This window comes from Ictalurus punctatus, chromosome 12 (genome assembly GCF_001660625.3).
Source record: "Ictalurus punctatus breed USDA103 chromosome 12, Coco_2.0, whole genome shotgun sequence".
NCBI lineage: Eukaryota > Metazoa > Chordata > Actinopteri > Siluriformes > Ictaluridae > Ictalurus > Ictalurus punctatus.
Window position 1 is genome coordinate 2405051 of NC_030427.2, and position 20911 is coordinate 2425961.

A 20911-nucleotide genomic window follows, 5' to 3' on the forward strand; every position below is an offset into this window, starting at 1 on the left:
ATAAATAAAATTATTATATGAGCACAGTGACAGGGGCACTTTCATAAAGTTTTGCATAAGGTCCCCAGATGTTTAGGACAGTCACTGGATTTAGTTTTACACATTAATTTATAAATATCTATTGAATAAAAATGAAGCCATGTTTTTCATAATTGATGTACAGATAGGTGGCAAATTAAAGGAACACCCTTAAGAAAGGGCTTAGGGGTGAGGGCATTTTTCTGGCATGGTTTGGGTCCACTTATCCCCTTAAAGGAAAAGGTCACTGCACATCAATATAAAGTGGTTTTGAGTGATCACCTTTTTTCCTATGATGAAGCATTTCTATCCTGTTACAAACGGACAATGCACCATCCATAGGGCACAAGGGGTCAATGAATGGTTAATGATGTGAAGGATATGTCATGGCCTAACCTGACCTCAACCCAGTTGAACATCTATGGGAGATTTTAGACCAATGTGTTATGTCTATGTGAGATCATCATTATCAAGACAGCAAATGATGATCTTTTGGAACAATAGTGTACCATTCCATCAGTACAATTCCAGAGACTTCTAGAATCAATGCCAAGGCACATTGAAGCTGTCCTGGGAACACATGGTGGCTTAACACTGTTTATTAAGGTACTGTTAATTTTCCCTTTAATTTCTCACCCATCTGTATAATGTCACTGTCACATGGAAACCTAGTATCTCCAGATTGGGTCATTTTTCCTTCTTTAAGTTCTTTATAAAACAATGCTATTGGTCACCCTTTACATTTATCTGTGGGTTTCACAAATATTTAACCAATGAAAAGTATTAAAAAGTGTTTGTGACTAAATCTCAATCTCTAAAACTTTTGGTAAAGCCTCATAACTCCACTGCACCTACATGTTGAAGGATTGATGTGCCACACAGCAGAGCTGAACAGTGATCTTGAAGGTACATAAAGAACTGGTTGCTTTGAATAAATACAGCGTTTTATTTCATCAGGAAACACCAAGTCTGTAAAGGCTTTTTTAATCTAACATTAATGTCATTTAAACATTTTTTTATGTACAGCCACACTTCCAACTGTAACAGTTCACTGCACAACATACAGGTTTTTTTTCCTGAAAAGTAACAGTTTGTCATATGAGGTTTCCACCCGAAAGTGACAACATGTACAGTGTCCTCCACTAATATTGGCACCCTTGGTAAATATGAGCAAAGAATAAAACCTTTTGTTCAAAAAATTCACAAAAATACTCTGCTCTCATGGATAAACAATTGCAAACAGGTTTATTAAAAAAATGTTACATTGGTGCACAACAATTATTATTTTTTTTAATTTTATTTGTATAGCACTTTTTACAGTAGACATTGTTTCAAAGCTGCTTTACAGAAATATCAACATGGTATACAGATATTAAAGGCGCGAATTTATCCCAACTGAGAAAGCTATTGAGTGGAGACGGTGGCAAGGAAAAACTCCCTAAGATGTTTTAAGAGGAAGAAACCTTGAGAGGAACCCGACTCAGAAGGGAACCCGTCCTCATCTGGGTAACAACAGATAGTGTGGAAAAAGTTCATTATGGATTCATATGAAGTCTGTATGGCCTTAGGAGCAGCCGTAGTCCCAGCAGTCTGGAATTAAAGAAGATTTGAGCTCCATCCAGAGGCAGAAAGGATCTGGATCTCTAGTATCTCCATAAATTCGTGTGTGGCTCGGCGAAAGGAGAGAGGGAGAAAAAAGATAATTATGACTGCGAACTAGTAGAACAGAATCTAGTCAGGGTAGGCTTGAGTAAACAAATACGTTTTAAGCCTAGACTTAAACACTGAGACTGTGTCTGAGTCCCGAACACTAATAGGAAGACTGTTCCATAACTGTGGGGCTCTATAAGAGAAAGCTCTTCCCCCTGCTGTAGCCTTCACTATTCGAGGTACCGTCAGATAGCCTGCATCTTTTGATCTAAGTAGTCGTGGTGGATCATATAAAACCAAAAGGTCTCTTAGATATTGTGGCGCGAGACCATTTAGTGCTGTATAGGTTAATAAAAGTATTTTATAGTTAATGCGAGATTTTACTGGGAGCCAATGCAGTATTGATAATATCGGTGTGATATGGTCGTATCTTCTAGTTCTAGTTAGGACTCTAGCAGCTGCATTCTGGACTAATTGGAGCTTATTTATATTCCTACTGGAACATCCAGACAGTAAGGCATTACAGTAATCTAATCTAGAGGTGACGAATGCATGAACTAGTATTTCCGCATCATGTAGTGACAATATGTTTCTTATTTTAGAAATATTTCTGAGATGAAAGAAGGCTATCCTAGTAATATTATCTACATGAGCATCAAATGATAGGCTGGAGTCAATAATCACTCCAAGGTCTTTTACTGCTGCACATGATGAAACAGAAAGACCATCCAGAGTAACCATGTGATCAGAAAGATTATTTCTAGCTACACGTGGGCCTAATAAAAGTATTTCTGTTTTATCAGAATTAAGTAGAAGGAAGTTAATTAACATCCAATGTCTAATGTCCTTTACACATTCCTCAACTTTACTAAGCTTCTGTCTGTCCTCTGGCTTCGCTGAAACATACAGCTGTGTATCATCAGCATAACAGTGGAAGCTAATTCCATGTTTACGAATAATTTGACCTAGGGGTAGCATATATAAAGTAAAAAGCAGTGGGCCTAAAACAGAACCCTGTGGAACTCCAAAAGTAACCTCAGTACGCATGGAGAAATCACCATTTACATCTACGAACTGATAAAGATCGGTGAGATAAGACCTGAGCCAGGAGAGGACTGTTCCCTTAATACCAACAACATTTTCTAATCTATCAAGGAGAATAGTGTGATCTATAGTATCAAAAGCTGCACTAAGGTCGAGTAACACAAGCAGCGAGACACAACCCTGATCAGAGGTCAGTAGAAGGTCATTTACTACTTTAACTAACGCTGTCTCTGTGCTATGATGAGGTCTAAATCCTGACTGATACATTTCATGAATGTTATTCCTATCTAAGTACGAGCATAACTGCTTTGCTACAACCTTTTCTAAAATCTTAGAGATGAAGGGGAGATTTGATATTGGTCTATAGTTGGACAACTGAGACGGGTCAAGATCAGGTTTTTTAATCAAGGGTTTAATAACTGCTAATTTAAGTGATTTAGGTACATAGCCAGTGCTTAGGGAAGAATTGATTATATTTAGAAGTGGTTCAATTACTCCTGGACCAATCTGTTTAAACAAACATGTAGGTACGGGATCTAGTATGCAAGTTGATGAATTGGCTGAAGAGATTAATGTAGCTAGTTCGGTCTCTGTAAGCGGAGCAAAACACTCTAAACATGATCTGATATCGCTACATTGTCATGTAATGGGTTTGTTACAGTACTGTCCGGTTTTAATTTAATGGCCTGTATTTCACATCTAATATTTTCAACCTTATCAATGAAAAATTTCATGAAATCTTCACTGCTATGTAATGATTGAGTGTTTCTCTCTGTAGTGGTTTTATTCCTAGTTAATTTTGCTACTGTGCTGAAAAGGAATCTAGAATTGTTTTTGTTGTCTCCTATTAAGGTGGAGAAATAGATTTTTCTAGCATCGCCAAGAGATTTCCTATATTTCAGGAGGCTCTCCTTCCATGCTGTTTGAAATATCACCAGTTTGGTTTGACACCATTTACGTTCTAATTGTCGAGTTGTCTGTTTTAAGGTTCTAATTTTTTTTCTCTAATTATTTTCCTTTTGAGTGGAGCCACTCTATCTAGCGTGTAGCGGAGTGTTGACTCCAAGATTTCAGTCGCATGATCGAGTTCTATGTGATCTGACGGTGATCCAAATCTAATTGATGTTTCTGTGACTTTATTTATGAAGCTCGGTGCAGTAGCTGATGTGTAGGTACGTTTTACGCGGTAGCGAGACGAGGTGGAAATATTATGATCAATTCGTATTATGAACGAGATAAGATAATGGTCTGAGACAACTTCAGACTGCGGAAAAATTATAATATTTTCTATACTTAGTCCGTATGTTAGTATGAGGTCAAGAGTGACAATTATTGGCACCCCTATGAATCCATGAGAAATACAGTATCTCACAAAAGTGAGTACACCCCTCACATGTTTGTAAATATTTGGATATCTTTTCATGTGACAACACTGAAAAAATGACACTTTGCTACAACATAAAGTAGTGAGTGTACAGCTTGTGTAACAGTGTAAATTTGCTGTCCCCTCAAAATAACTCAACACACAGCCATTAATGCCTAAACTGCTGGCAACAAAAGTGAGTACACCACTAAGTGTAAATGTCCAAATTGAGCCCAAAGTGTCAATATTTTGTGTGGCCACCATTAAGTTTCATACGTTATAATAAACAACAGAATTTACACTGTAAGCGCGCAGATACAGCATATAATGACAATAAACTTACATTAAACTAAACCTTTTAAGCAGTGTGCACCAGTTTCCCCTGCCCCTTACACACAGTGGATATAAACATAACTTTGTGCTTCACGGTATTTAATATAAAATGCTCCCTGCATTTCTGATTTTCTTCCTCAGGCACGTGATGATTTCTCCTCCATCTGATGGAGACTGACGTCATGCTGGGAATAATAGGTAACGCTGACAGAGAGTAAACTGGAGAAAGTCAGTGTCGGTGACTCTGAGTGTCTGCTAATGCTAGCGTACGTATGACATCATGCGTCATCGTGACTTATACTACGGTTTGTAAAAAAATCACTAGTGATACATTTGAGATGATATTACCTTTCTAAAATCCACACAGTAGAGTATACGGCCATCTAATCCATAATGAGATTCATTACAATAATTTTCATCATCGATTATTATCCATTTTATTAATTAGTTGTTGCTCTAGTGCAAATATATAAATATAAATGATTTGACTTTTTTTTGACCCAGTGTAAAATGTTAAAGAGCTATCTCTATATCTCTAGATATAACCATGCGGTATGTTAGATGGTGGTATGCTGTGTTCAATAGGACTATGTGATAATTAATTTTTATAATTAATAAAAATGTGTCGCACAGGTCTGTTAAATCTTTAACATATAACAGGTAGTGCAATAATGGAAAAATGGTATAAATGTAAACATAACATGCTATGACTGAGTATTCAGCAAATTAGCTTATACCAAATATGATCATAGCAGTTATAGTGATAGCAGCCAGGTAAAGTGCATTTAAAGTCTATATAGTGACAGTAAATTAGATCCTATGTTTTTTTATAATACAGTACAGTATAATTCAGTAGTTCTATTAGTGCAATTTCAACCAAAATACAGTTGAGTGTAAAAGTTTGTACCCCCTTTTGGTTTCTTTTGGACGGAAGGGTGTTAAATGTCCTAAACACTACAAAATTTGACTGCAAGTAGAAGTTAATTTTATTATCAGACTCAGATCCATGTTAATATTTTTAATACTGCTCATTACTGTTAAATGACTTGAAAGAGTCAACACATCGGATGGTCATGGCAGGACCTTGATTTTGTGTTCAGTAAACCAAATGTGTTGATTTTGATGTATGTTTTGGATCACTGTCCTGCTGGAAGATCCAACCACGGCACATTTTAATCTTTCTGGCAGAGGCAGTCAGGTTTTTATTTAATATCTGTTGATATTTGATAGTCCATGATGCCATGTATCCTAACAATATGTCCTGGTCCTCTGGCAGAAAAACAGCCCCAAAACATTAAAGAGCCACCACCATAGTTAACTGTGTTCATGAGGTACTTTTCCATATGGCTAGGGTGAAGTCAGCTAACATGGGCCACTTTTTGGAAAATGATTTATAATACCATCAAATAAGCTATCATGTCTCATCATCTCATCAAATCATGATCTCTAATGATATTTTTATAAATTAGCATGGGCCTCTTCAATATAAATTTCTTTTAAAAATATGAAAAAGTATAATTGTTTTAAAATTATGAGGGTTAGAGTATCGGCAGGAACCCTCTTGAGCCACAACACAATGTTCAGGCAAATTGGGCCGGCTGTTCAGTTAAAATGGACCAATATAAAAAGATAACAGGTAATTTTGACTGAAAGGATTTTAATTTTAACAGTAAATTGACACTATTGTGTTCAGTGTGCCATAGCAGCAACACCGTAAATATATTTCATTTAATAGAAAGCACATCTTCTCCACAGCTCTCGTGGTACAATGAGTTGCACTGACAGCAGCACACCCTAAATGTTCCCGCTGCATTGAATGCTGAAGGACTGTCGTGGTCTCTCCTTTCTCCCCAGCAGTAACCTCTACACAGGGTTTACCCATCTCCCCAACCACACGGGTAGAGTAAAACTGGTCTTGTAGGCCAAATACATCACAATTCCACAGATGTGATGGAACATCTCTGATTGCAAGTTCCTCCAGCAGGACTTCATACCATTGAAACCACTTTCCTAACACACTACATTGCTGTATGGTTCAAGCTGCTTGGTTTGTTTCCTGCTCTCCAGGTCCTCCCTCAGTAGAGTAGAGGTTGATGGTAAACTAACTGGTTTCTCTTCCATTATTATTTGTAGTTCCTTAGTTAAATCTGTGACCATAGGCACTTCTACTGTTTGTTCTGCATGTTGTTTTAAGTTCCTTTCTCCCCTTTTTCCTTTAGGGCCAGCCTGTGTTGGGGTTAATGAAAGTCTGGCTTTCCCCTCTCTACCGAACCCCCTATTTTCCCTTACGGTCCCCACATAGGAACCCATAACAGGTTGCGTACTTGGTTTAAGAGGTGGAAACGATTCAGGGTCATTGAAGGACTAAGCCAATGGGGCGAGTGACTTTTTTGGCATTTCTGTTAACATTGATTTCAGGGTCTGTGCTGAACTCGCTGTGAATTTCTTTCTATACCTTGTTTTGCTCCAGGTTACTGCTCTGTTGAAAGCCTGGATGTCCAATTCTCTTACTTCAGACAAAATGGTTGCTATTACTTCATCGTAGTGTTCTTTTAAGATCTCTATATTATTGTCCATCCACTGTGCTGTGTTTTGATTGACCTTTTCCAGTGTTGACTGGTTTGGAGATGGTTTAATGAAAGATTTTGTGACCTGTCTGAACACACTTGGTGGATAAGGATTAGCCGGTGTTGTGGCCGCCAGAATTTCTGAATGATGTAGAGCCTGTAACAATTTGAAATATTTTGTCAGTGTTAAATCTACAGCAGTTTTTGATTTGAGACACCTTGAATTTGGTTTTCACTTACATTTGCAGGTTCCCTTATTGGTCCAGAGTCAGCGAAGACTTCAAATCTGTTGTGCATAATGCATAATGTAGTGTAGTGTGTTGTGGATAAAAATGACATGAAATAAACATGAGGGAGACTTAGTATGTGTAATATGTAATTGCAAAATCATCGCGAGTGGTATTGGCAGGCAAACAGAATGGATAGGGAACATCTCCAACTTGAAATCTAAAAAAGGTCCATCGAGGAAAGGAATACCGTATTATAAGCTGATGTTTTCCGACTTCACTGACAAATTTAAAGATCTAAACATCGATTGGGTGGAAGACGCGAGCAAAGAAATATATCTTTTAATTGTTGATCGAGTTTATAGTAACCCTGTGGCTTTCAGAAATGTGGAGGAAGACCAAAACAAAGAATGTCTCCAAAACTTACAGAATAAAATCCTATCTGAACACCTGAGAGATACAACTTGGTTAGTCGCTGTAAGAAGGCTCCCAGTAAGAGCGGTTGTAAAATGGAGCTGTTTCGTAAAAACCAGTAAATGCCCGATGCCTAACTGTAATGAAGAGGAAACACTCGAACATTTCCTGTTAGTGTTATCGCTCTAAAGAAACATGGGCTAAATTAAAAACCATTGGTCTTAATATAGAAATAAATATGAACTCAATTTTCTATGGCATTTTTAAAGAAAATTGTAGCAAGACTCAGCATGACTTCATTTGGTTCATAATATGTTTGACTAAATTTAAACTCTGGAAAACAAGAGCCAGAATGACTATAAATCAAACGTTTATATCCAGTGATGTTGTATTCAAAGACATTCAAAAAGAACTAAGAAGATTAAAAAGCAGCACATCTTGGTTTAAAGACTCTTCAGTGTGGGACAATATTTGCGCGTAATTGTACCTTGACTATGTAAGTATTTTTTTTTCTTTCTTTCTGAATATGACTTTGTCATATAGGGTGGTAAGGGACTTGGCAAAGTAGGCGCTAAGCGTCACCGCAAGGTGCTTCGCGATAACATCCAGGGGATCACCAAGCCGGCTATTCGCCGTCTGGCTCGCCGTGGTGGTGTAAAGCGTATTTCTGGTCTGATCTATGAAGAGACTCGCGGTGAAAGTGTTCCTGGAGAACGTGATCCGCGACGCCGTCACCTACACCGAGCATGCCAAGAGAAAGACCGTGACCGCCATGGATGTGGTGTGCGCCCTGAAACGCCAGGGACGCACCCTGTACGGCTTCTGCGGTTAAACGCTCTAACACCGAACGACGCGAACACCTCCACGCGCCTCTTTGCCGAGTCCCTTACCACCCTTACTTTTTTAATGAATTTTATTGAATTTATACAAAATTTACAATCTTACAAAAAGTCATATTCAGAAAGAAAAAAAAATGCTTACATAGTCAAGGTACAATTACACACAAATAGTGTTAGAAAATGGAAGGGGGTGGATGGAAACGAGAGTGAAATTTCATTATCCTGAGTATCCAGTTACACAAATGGAGAGGTGAGTTTAGATTTGGCTAAATAAATCATACAATCTAGAAACAAACAAGTGGGATATAATCAGTGGTTGATTTTAGACACAATCATTCCCGATAGTTCTAATAATTCTGCTGTTGGTTTGAGTTGAGCACTGACAATCAAATTAAAAGAAGATGAAGCTAGCATTTAGTGCTTTAGGTTTTTTTGTTGTTGTTGTTTTTTACAGTGGAGTGATGAGAAGAAATCCTCAGAGACTGCTACAGTGTCCTACCAGGAATCCAGGGCTAATCATAGGCTGAAGTGTTTCAGAGACATTCTGGACATTTTTTCTGTTTCTGAAAGCAGGACCTCGCACTCGCCGGGCAGTACTGGCCATTATCTTCTACGGAAAGTAGCTAAGGTTTGTCCGAAAAGTCGCTAGATATGTCGCTAGATGCTTAAAAAAAAAAAAAAAAAGTTGCTAAAGGGGTCTGAGAAGTGGACCGAAGCTGTCCCTGTTAAAATGAATGAGTGAACGGCAGGACGAGGAGGGGCTGCAGCAGGGAGTCATATTTTGAGTGAAAGGATTGTATTCGTGTTCTTTTGAAAATAAACCCTTTAAAGTGATTGTTATTTTTTATTTATTGACTTTTTATCATTCAAGCACTTTTTAACCACTGTTACATTAAAAAATTGGCTATTTTCAAGGTTTTCCAGTACTTAAATTTCCAAATGCCAAATTCAAGCACCTTGTACAAACCTTGTGGTAATAATTTTTCATAGATACATTTCCCAAACAAACAAACTAAAAAACTTCTAGTACTTCTAATTAATAAACCTATAACATCAGTTAGCTAGTATTTTCAAGTGCTAAACCCAAACCTCACACATATGATGTTGTTTTTCTCTTTTTGTTCTTTGAACACACACTTCTTCTTCTTCTTCTTCTTCTTCCTCTTCTTCTTCTTCTCTTCTTCTTCTTCTTCTTCTTCCTCTTCTTCTTCTTCTTCTTCTTCTTCTTCTTCTTCTTCTTCTTCTTGTTTCAGATATATTTCTGCCACCTGTAAGTCAGAATGGCAAAATTCTTGACTGTAATATCACTCAGGTAAAATAAATAAATCAATGAATTAATAAATAAGTAACAGTAAACTGATGTTCTGCAAATTTCATGGAATTAATAGAGATTTTAGTGTATTTAATACAAATTATATCACACTGCTGTTGCACTCTGGAATCTGATAGGTCAGAAGGTCTGAAGGCAGCAATTCATATCTCAGGTATATATTAATATGCTCATTGTAATAAGTTATCCTTTCTATGATAACAAATCATTCACAGAGACTTCTCTGGCAAACATTCCACATAATCAAAGTCTAATAATAAACAGATTTGTGCTATACTACTTTAATAAAAACTTTGTCGCTGATATGGTGAAGCTATCTATAAGGAGGTGTTTATTTAAGATTTATGGAAAGACACTCGGGCCACAGATTTCTCCAGATTCTCTGAATTTTTTCATGATATGATGTGCTGTAGATGATGAGATATTCAGAGCCTTCACAATTTCACAATTTTACATTGAGGAGCATTATTCTGAAATTGTTCCACAAATTGTAGATGTAGTTTTTAGATTGGTGTACAGAGGCCCGTCTTTACTTCTGAAAGACTCTGCCTCTCTAAGATACTCTTTTTATACCCAATCATGTTACTGACCTGTTGCCAGTTAACATAATTAGTAGCACAATGTTCCTCCAGCTGTTTCTTTTTAGTACTTACTGTTCCAGCCTTCTGTTTCCCCGTCCAAATTATTTTGAGACGTGTTGCACCCATAAATTAAAAGTTACCTATTTTTTCCCTGCTTTTTTTTGTCTTTTTACATTCGCGGAGAACGCGTTTAAATGACAACTCCGTCTAACATACACAAAGAGTCACTCTAAGAGTCACTTCACTTCATTCTTGTTGCAATGTAATAATGTATGATACATTACCTTAATCTTTGAAATTTCAACTAACATTAGAAATAAATTTCTATTCTCATCACTGCTCCTACACAGCAAATTGAGCAGAGTTAAATTTTTGGTGTTTATGAATAGAATCAATCTAGCTCTACTTGGAATTGATCTAACTCTGTATGTTGTCTAATCTGTTAGATTTCACACTGTACCATGAAACAGTTGGTGTCAAAATGGAGTGTTATAACTGTTTTCTAGAATTCAACTCTGATAGTGTCACCCCTTTGGTGGAACGCACCATTAGGAGTGACTGACCTAGATCAGACTGAGCGACTTTCCAGTATCGGCAGAAGATAGTAGGTGAGGATGCATCATCTTCAGTCCTGGATTTGTTCCCTCGTTTCCTTGATGTACCTGGATTGGTAAGAAAATCTTTAGCTTTGGAAGTAGTTTTGAAAAGGAAATTTTCTCTGTAGTTATTAAATGAGTTCACTGGTACAGTAGAGAAAGGAGTTGTTCAATGATCACCATAACAACAACAGGCCGGTCCAAACTGAGAAATTCAATGTTCTAATCTTTTATATCCCAAATGTATGCATAAATAACACAGCAGATCTGAATTTTTAGCATTTGACCTTTCATCCATTTATGTCCGTTATGTTTAAACCTGTATAAACCTTGTTTATAGATCGACCAGGATTTCTCCATAATGTTTGGTGACGAAGTGTCTCAGAAGTTCCTGGCAAAGTGGTCAACATTCTTCAAGCCAAAAATCATTGCAGACTGCAAGACTCTTAAGAATATGGGCGAGCTGCTGTCAGGAACTGAACCTGAATCTGAGGACTACAATGGTCAGTATAAACTGTTTTGTATTTTAAAAATGTTCCAGTCTTTAAAAAAATAATTAAAGAGAGATTGCTGCAGCGAGATTAACAGCCTTGAAGATGTTCACATGTTTTGTATGTAAATCACACTTCAGAACTTGTTTGGTTCCTTTGTCAACATTTAAAATTTCAACATGGTTTATATCCTAGCAAAAAGTTACATTTAAAATGTGGAGAGCCAGGTTGCCCGTTATCATTTTGTACTTATAGTGGCTTCCGAAATCACCTCAGCAAAGTACATAGTCACACTATTGATCAAGAGATCGATACTAATCAGGATCTTTCCTCTCAGGGAGAATATGAGGCGGAATGTTCAAATGATCGCCCAAATTCTGTTGCCACTTTACATCCTTCACAAAGTTCTGTTGTTACTGAAGTCAGCTTCAATGTGTGGCTCAATTGTTGCTCATTTGCAAGCCTCAGGTCTTTCTGAAAGTGCTGTCCAAACAATTGTTTGTTCAATGGAAGAAGTTGTTAATGATGTTAAAATCCAAGCACGAGATGCAGTTCTTAAAACTGTTACTCCTGAAAGTACAAGTTCAGACACTTGTAGAAGAATAAAACACTGTTTTCATCAATTAGGTAATCTGATCTGTGATCACCATACTCTATTCAAAGAATTGTTTCCTGACAAGAGGTCGATTCCCATGCACCACTTGATGATGCACTATCTGAGATGCATAAAAAAATCGGACCTCTTATCCGTATGTGGTGAATGTGATTTGAAGCTAAGCACCATATTTTCAAAAGATGTTGCAAAAATTTCAAGAATCTCATTAAATCATTATTGAAGCAACATCAACGTCAATTGCCATTTAACTATGAAAATGATTGTTTTAGAAGGTTTGAATTTGGTCCTACATCAAAAACCGTCTGTAACTTGCAAGGTGGGGAAGAACTCAGTCAGACATTATATTTAGAAGCCTGTTTGAGTGTTACAAGTACAAAGTGGGTCAGACATTATGGTACTGAGTATCAGGTTGGTGTGTTCATTTGCACTGCATGTACCTATGATCTCCCTGTGTTCAAAAAGATCTGTGATATAATAATATATGAAGAGAGTGCTTTCATTATTTCCTGCAATGTAAAAATGATGTACTATGATGACCACTTCAATGCATACTGTATAGAAGATAACCAAATGGATGAGTTTTCTGTCATCTCTGTGAATGAACTGACACACTTTAGGCCATTTGACCAGCAGTGCTCTAATGAGAATAAACAAAGAGAGTACATAGTGCCCAATTGTTATATTTAGAAAGACGTGACCTGAGGGGTCAGTAATGTTAACACCCTTGAAAAAAGAAAACTATTATAAAGCAACCAACTTGTTTTTTTTCTTTGTTTGCCTTTTAGATTTGTAATCATTTAAATGTTATTTTAATTGTGCAGTAGCATATTAACACTTTATAGTGTTAGAGGCAACTCATTTAATAGTACGCAATTAACACTATGAGATTTAATGAATTACTCCTATGAGAATTAATTTCTAACACTACACACTGGTGTTGAGAAACTAACACTTGAGTAGTGTTCAATTTCAACTATACAAAGAGTTGATGTGAACTCTATTAAAGTGTTAAAATGACACTGTGGAGTGTGGACCCCTCCGGACACTTTAAAAGTGTTGAAATGAAACTCCAATAGAGTGGATTTGTTTCTGTGGATTTTGCTGTGTATGTATATTTTATAATGTTAAAGTGCACACCTTGATTTCGATTATAATAACATTATTAATGTATTTCTAATGTTATTAGACATGTCATTCTCATCACTGCTCCTAGATAACTTAGTGTTCCCTAGGTGGCCTCATCTATTTCACTTCGAGAATATCCACAAATAGGGAAGAACATTACCTTTATCTTTGTAATGTATACAATAATGATCATGAACGGGTTAAAAAGGGGACACAGTAATATAAACCATGTAATATTTCTTACCCAACTCGGGCCTAACTACAAATGTACTCTTATGACAGGATACCGCTGCTGGGAAATTGCCGTTCCCGAGGTTGGGCACAGGAGGGCAGTCAAGCTCCATCCAGCACAACACACAACGCCACCTGAAGCAGAAGGTAGGTTTGGGCTATTTTACAGACACAGCTCATCACTGTGCATTGTATTGTTCGGACATAACCACAGTTAACGGCTCTTCTATAAAAACAAACATTATGTAATACTCATAGCACTATATTTATACTAAAAATACAAAATTAATAACTAACCTTTTTCTAATGTTGATAGAAAGCCTTTTACATCATTTACACACACACACACACACACATATATATATATATATATATATATATATATATATATATATATATATATATCCTTTGCTCTCCATACCACGTTCTAATATTTAAACTGGACACACGAGGGCAGTCAAGCTCCATCCAGCACAAGACACAACGCCGCCTGGAACAGAAGGCAGATTTGGGCTACTGTACACAAACACAGCTCATCGGCGTTATTACTGTGCATTGTCTAGTTTTTACATAAGGACAATACACGGCTCTTCTGCACTGTTCATCATCATCTATAAAAAAAAAAAAAAAAAAACATTATGTAATATACATAGCAGTATATTTATCATAATAAAGTTCACTCATTAATAACGAATAATAAACATTTCTATATGTTGATAGAAATATAAAGCATTTATATATATATATATATATATATATATATATATATATATATATATATATATATATATATATATATATATATATGTGTGTGTGTGTGTGTGTGTGTGTCCCCTTCTCTTATCTAAATATTCAAACAGCCCAAGAAATAAAATTAGCTGTTTTCTGAGACGATGAAGTGACTCTTAAAAGAGCCTTTGTGTATATTAGACGGAGTTGTCGTTTAAGCGCATTCTCCGCGAATACGGCAGGCCAGCTGAATATCCTTGAGAGAGATGGAGAAATGTGAAAAGCTAGCACTGTGGCTACGTGTTTCGCAACCATGAGCTGTATTACATTTTCCAAAGCAATTTAACACGCTGAGATGGGCAGTCCATAGGTAGTCGGTACCTAGCCGACCAAGGATTGGATTGCATTGCGATGGCTCAACTATGGAATTGTCCCGTTCTGTGAGACCTTTGGGCCGTCTCGCCGCATCGTCACCCTTCAGTTTATATGACGGCACAGCTCATACCTCAAGACTTGAATAAAATTAGACCCTCATAGCGATGGACTCCGTTGGAATCCGTTGTGCTCTGCACGCGTGGGTTCGAATCCCATCCTCGTCGCAAACTTGTTAGTTGTAAAGGAAATTTGTGAGCATCAACAACTCTTTTTCTGAGTTGTTGATGCTCACAAATTTCCTTTACAAGTAACAAGTTTGCGAAAGTCAAACAAGATTGCGAAGTCAGGCTGGAAAAGTTAAAAAAAAAAAAAAAAAACATTTCTAAATTGTTTGGACTCCACCAAGGAAACTCACGAGCATGGTTACCCTCCCTATGGAGTTCGACTAGTTTGGGCAGAAATGATAAGACTTGTAATGTTCTTTTGGTGAAGGCTTAACTTTCAAAATTCACTTCTGCATTGGCCGGGAATCGAACCCGGGCCTCCCGCGTGGCAGGCGAGAATTCTACCACTGAACCACCAATGCTTAGTTTAAATAACTAAAGACTGTGCCGTGAGCAGCAGCAGTCACACACTATATTTCCAGATACTGTATAATATTATAATATCTCCTCTCTGCTCAACACGCATGTAATACAGTCTACGTACCGTAGAGCAGTGTTTTTCAACCACTGTGCCGTGGCACACTAGTGTGTCGTGAGAGATCGTCAGGCGTGCCTTGAGAAATTGTCCAATTTCACTTAGTCTTAAAATTCTTATTTATTAAAATTTATTCATTATTATCTGCAAATAATAAGCCATGGTTGAGTGTCTGTGCTGTAATATAGTGACTGGCAGAGTAATGTAATATTCGTCCCTGTGGCAGCAGGTAATTGCCTCCTACCTTCTTAGAGACAAGAGAATTAGTGACGCATGCGACAGGTCGTGGTGGCAGTGATGGAGAAGTTTTTAAAAAGGAAACGTGCAAACTCCGAACTGGGCCCTGGACAAGACTGTGACCCAGGTGAAGGGCCTAGTATGAGTGGTGGTAAAAAGAAAGCAAAGATGGTGAGCTCGAGCAAAAGTTATCTTTCGTTAGGATTTACTTTCACCAGCGATGAGATGACCCTGACTCCATTATGCTTGGTGTGTGGCGAGAAGCTGTCCAATAGCGCCATGGTGCCAAGCAAGCTTAAACGCTATCTCCAAGCGAAACACCCGTCGCTTCCAAACAAGCCGATGGACTTTGTTGCCTGAGTGAAAACACAGAAACAGGCAACATTAATGAGAAAAACCACAAAGCTAAATTAGAAAGCCCTCAAAGCTAGTTGCTGCACTTGTAGCTAAATGAAAAAAGTCCCACACTGTGGCAGAGACGTTAATACTACCTGCCCACAAAGACACTGTCAACGAGATGCTCGACCCTGACGCGGTTAAAGACATATCTAAACTCCCGCTCTCAGATAACACAATCGCCAGACGTACTGATGACATGTCTACAGACATCGAAAGCCATGTTTTGGAAAAGATACGCATCAGTAGGAAATTTGTGTTGCAACTTGATGAGTCTACGGATATTCTCAGCTCTTGGCCAATGTGCGTTTTGTGGATGGAGATGCCATTAGAGAAAACTTCCTATTTTGTAAGGCACTGCCAGAAAAAAACAACAGGAGAGGAAATTTTTTGGGTCACATCAGAATATCTTGACCAGGGAGGACTTACGTGGGAAAATTGCACAAGTGTTTGCACTGATGGAGCTGCAGCCATGGTCGGGCACACCTAAGGCTTCGTTAGCAGAGTGAAGGAAAGAAACCCAGATCTTATTGTTACACACTGTTTTCTGCACCGTGACACCTTCGTTGCAAAGACTTTACCAGCAGAACTAGTTCCTGTGGTGGATGATGTTGTGCGCATAGGGAACTTTGTAAAGACACGACCTTTGAAAAGTCGTATATTTGCACCTTTGTGTGAGGAAATGTGAGCGAAGCATAAAGCCTTATTGCTCCATACGGAGGTCCGATGGTTGTAGCATGACAAGTTGCTGGCCCGTGTGTATGAGCTTAAATTGTTAATAAGTTGGAGGAACTTAAAGTGTTTCTGACAAATGAGAGGTCTGATTACTCAAATCTGTTTGCAAGTGATGAGTGGTGTGCAAAGCTGGCATACCTGGCAGATATATTTCATCATCTGAATGAACCGAACACACGGATGCAAGGCCGAAATGAGAACCTGCTTACAAGCATGGATAAAATAAATGGATTCCATTTAAAGGTGCACCTCTGGCAACAACATGTGCAAAGTGCCAACCTTGAGATGTTCCCACTCACAGAGGAACGGCAAGATCACCCTGCTGCACTGTGCGAGGTAATAGGTAAACATCTGAAAACTCTTGAGGAGAAGTTGTCATTTTATTTCTCTTCAGCCTCCACTGAATGCCTTGACTGCTATTGGAAAGGACATAACTTTACAGGAGCAGGAGGAACTAACTGAACTGAAACAAGATCGTGGTTTAAAGCTAAGATTTGCTGAACTTCCTTTGGACAGTTTTTGGTTGACTGCTGCCAAGGAATTCCCCATTCCGGCCAACAAAGTTTTGACATTGCTCCCATTTTCCACAACATATGTGTGTGAGCTGAGCTTTTCAAGCCTAACTGCTATAAAAACTAAAAACAGAGAGAGACTGAAAGCTGGTGAAGAAAAGCTTTGTGTATGCCTTTCTTCAATTCCTGCCAGGATATCGGCTTTGTGTTCATCTAAACATGCCCAGGTTTCACACTGAGTGAGTATAAATAAATTGAGAAACTATATTGCAATTACATATACTGTATTAGGCTACAGAGTGTCATTCTGTAACATTTTTGGTCGGTGGTGTGCCACAAGATTTTTCCAATGTAAAAAATGTGCCATGGCTCAAAAAAGATTGAAAAACACTGCGTTACACTACACAATTTAAGAAGCTACACTTACTTCTGCTTCCATTGTAACACTTTTCAGTTTTGGAGCAACAACAACAGCAACAACAGCAACAACAATAACAACAAAAAAGTGTTGGAACAAAATAAATCTTATTTTCCATTCCAGGTTGCAGGTATTCGCGGGTGCAATGCAACACTGTTCCACACACAAATAACTCTTTTGAATGGTTAAATTACTAAAATCAGAAAGCGCCACCAGCATATCTGACAAAGATGACTCATGAACCGATTCTTTAATCACTAGCTGAAATCGACGTATTGAATTTACACAAACGCCAAATAACAAATACAAAATTCTACTTTCTCATGAATATGGTATAGTGCATTGCTTAATCAGCAGTTTTTCTTAGAAAGACAAGATATTTAAATTGAATGAATTTAATGAAACCACACATCAAGCTGTCTTTTCTAACAGAACATTAAATTTAGCATTAGCTCCCAGTTTCAGAAAGTTCTAGCCAGACATTCAGGGGGAAAGAATCAGAACAAAATGTAAAATAAAAAAAGTAGTGAAAGATGAAAGTGAAGGAATAAACGGGGGGTTTGTGTCTTAAAAGTTGTGTCTTAAAAGTTGAGTAATTAAAAACTAAAAAAAAAGCTGTGAGATTCAGCGTTTGTCACAACGATGCCAAACGCTCTCCCGACTATTTCTTTGGGATTGTTCCCAAACTGAGAAATCAAGGTTCTTCAGTCATGCTTCCCCCACAATCAAACTTTGGAGTTGACTCCATATTCACAACGACTATAGAGTCGACTCCAAAGCTTGATTCCTTTGAATCGACTCTATTCCCATTACCTGGTATCTACGAATTGACACCAGGTATTCGGAATCGCCCTGTTAATCATGATAATGATCCTATGTACTTAATACTGTGGGTTGTTCCCCTAACCTTTAATTCGAGATTTGTGCTGAATCGATTCTTGGAACAGACTCACTCAGTGTTGCAATCGATTTCAGAATATTAGCAAGGGTTTGAATTGTTATCATTTCCCCTGCTTCCATTTGTAGGAAGCTGCCTTAATCACGATGAACCCAGGCTACGCAGGCAGGACCGAGCTCCGGGACAACCTGGAGGCCGCTTCAGATCCGTCTCCATGACTGTGCCCGACCACGCCGTCATCGCAGAGGTGTGCTCGGGTGCCGTCATTCATTACATTATGTAATGAACGCAATAACGGATGTATTCTGGCGTGTTACAGAACTGTTTCACGTTGTCTTTTTTGCTGTAGGTGGACTTGTGAGCTGAGGGCTTCAAGTCCAGTGAGACTCTGGCGAAGAAGATGATTCAGCTGTATAAGCTGTGCAGCAAGCAGCTTTCCCGGCAGGACCACTACGACTTCAGCATGAGAGTCGTCAACTCTGTTATCGTCATGGCCGGGTATGTCCGTCTACGAACAGGGTGAACATATTAGATTAGATTAGATTCATCCGTTGTTTTTTCTAAATTGTTAATTAAAACTATCTATAAATGTAACAGATGTCTTGCTGGAATAAATCGAGCGTGTGTGTGTGTGTGTGTGTGTGTGTTTTCCAGGTCTCTGATGCGAGAGAACCCACACCTGAGTGAGAACGTGGTGTTGATTAGAGCGCTACGATACTCCAACCTGCCCAAGTTACTCAAGGATGATGCAGAACTTAAAATAAAATAAATTGATAAATAGTAAAGAACGCCAAAGCTTACATATGGAGTATCAAAGGTCATTATCACAGGATCACTGGAATCAGGCACTAGGAGGAAATTCCAGGACAAATTAGGAAATACAATTAACTGACATTTGCAAATTCATTGCACCTAAAAAGCTGTAATTATACAGGGGGAGGGGAGTAATCAATAGGAAGAAGGATCTGAGAGGGAACATGGACAAAATTTATGGAACTTTTTCCTGGTTCGGCCCTAAATTTGGGCCAGATTAAATTTCATCTGTACAAGTTGGACAATAGGGATGGGGAACATAGATCCAGTACCCTTAAATCCAATTAGAACTTCTATTCCAACCATTAAAACCATTTTTTATCTTGAAATCTAGGGGCTTACCCAAACAATAAACTCTAATCACCTAATTTTTAACCAATAAAAACTCCTTTTTCCAATATTGAAACTTAGGGGCCAACCCTAACCCTGAACTTAACCATCAGAAACAAATAATATGTTCTCTAAACTGATCCTCCAACCCCCAATAGTTAACCTCACCTAAAACGTCTTACATTTAGACAGATTTTCTTTTAAAGTCTTTAATTTATTTATTCATTTTCATATGGTTCATTTACATGTGATTCATTTACGTTGATTCATTTACATGTGATTCATTTTCATGAGATTCATGAAAATTCATTTTTTTTTTAAAGTGGCAGAATTCGTTTTTAACACAATATGTAGATTAAAAAAATTATATAATTTCTTTTCCATTTTTTTTATACAACTGATATTTTCTCATAGAATGTTAAATACATATAGAGGAATATATACAGAATGAAGGACAAGGTTTTGTGCCTGTGCCACCTCCCACACCAATGAGTGTTGGGTTGAGTCATCCCCTAACCTAACCCTGCCTGAGCCTTTTTATTAAAGGTGTTTAATTTAGTTTGATGTGGTTTAGTTTGTTAGAATGTGAATTTATCTGTTATATGTAGGCTAGCTAACTGCGTAGTTAACTAACGTTAGTCAGCTGAGAAGAAAAATATCAGACTTTTCCTCATTCCCTGCCTGTCCAAACCCTGCCTCCTCTACATCAGATGCCAACGATGTTGAGACCAACTCGACCAGTGAAAGTTCTCAAGTGACATTTGAGTCATCCCAGCCCGTTTCAATCGGTGTGCAATCTTTTACAGATGATGACAGCCAAGCGCAGCGAGTTGAGTCTTCTCCCGTCCCTGCGGCTCTCATCCCGACAAGACAGTTTAAATCAGCTTGGCTACAAGAGTTCGCCTGGTTACGTTATGACAAAGGGAAAATGTACTGCACCTTTTGTGCTAAAGCAGGACAAGATATTGCTGGTAAAACAGAGTTCATTACCAGTTCGAGTCATTTTAAAAAAGAAACCGTAAAGAAGCATGGAGACAGTACAAAACATGAGACCGCTAGGGATTGTGTCATGGCTAGGTCTGCCCCTCGTGCCACCCCAATCGTGAAAGCAGTGCAACGTGCTAGTGATAACGTCACTGAAAAAGAGATGAGGGAATTGAAAATAAAATTCAATGCAGCCTACATGACTCTGAGCCTGAATAAGCAGGAAATGAATAAAAAAGTGAAAAAAAGAAACAAATGACTGCACATTTAAGTATTTACGGTAATATGATTCAAGATGGGGGCATCACTGCCACTGTTGGGCCCTTGAGCAAGGCCCTTAACCCTCTCTACTCCAGGGGC

General features: G+C 38.1%; 1 protein-coding gene and 1 non-coding gene across 2 annotated transcripts in view; both read right to left on the reverse strand.

Moving 5' to 3' along the window:
* LOC128634180 (piwi-like protein 1) overlaps positions 1–20911 on the reverse strand; it is a 130972-nt gene that overhangs the window by 25669 nt on the left and 84392 nt on the right. The window lies entirely within an intron of this gene.
* Positions 15045–15115, reverse strand: trnag-gcc (transfer RNA glycine (anticodon GCC)). The gene has a single exon. It is a non-coding gene; the product is annotated as a tRNA-Gly (tRNA).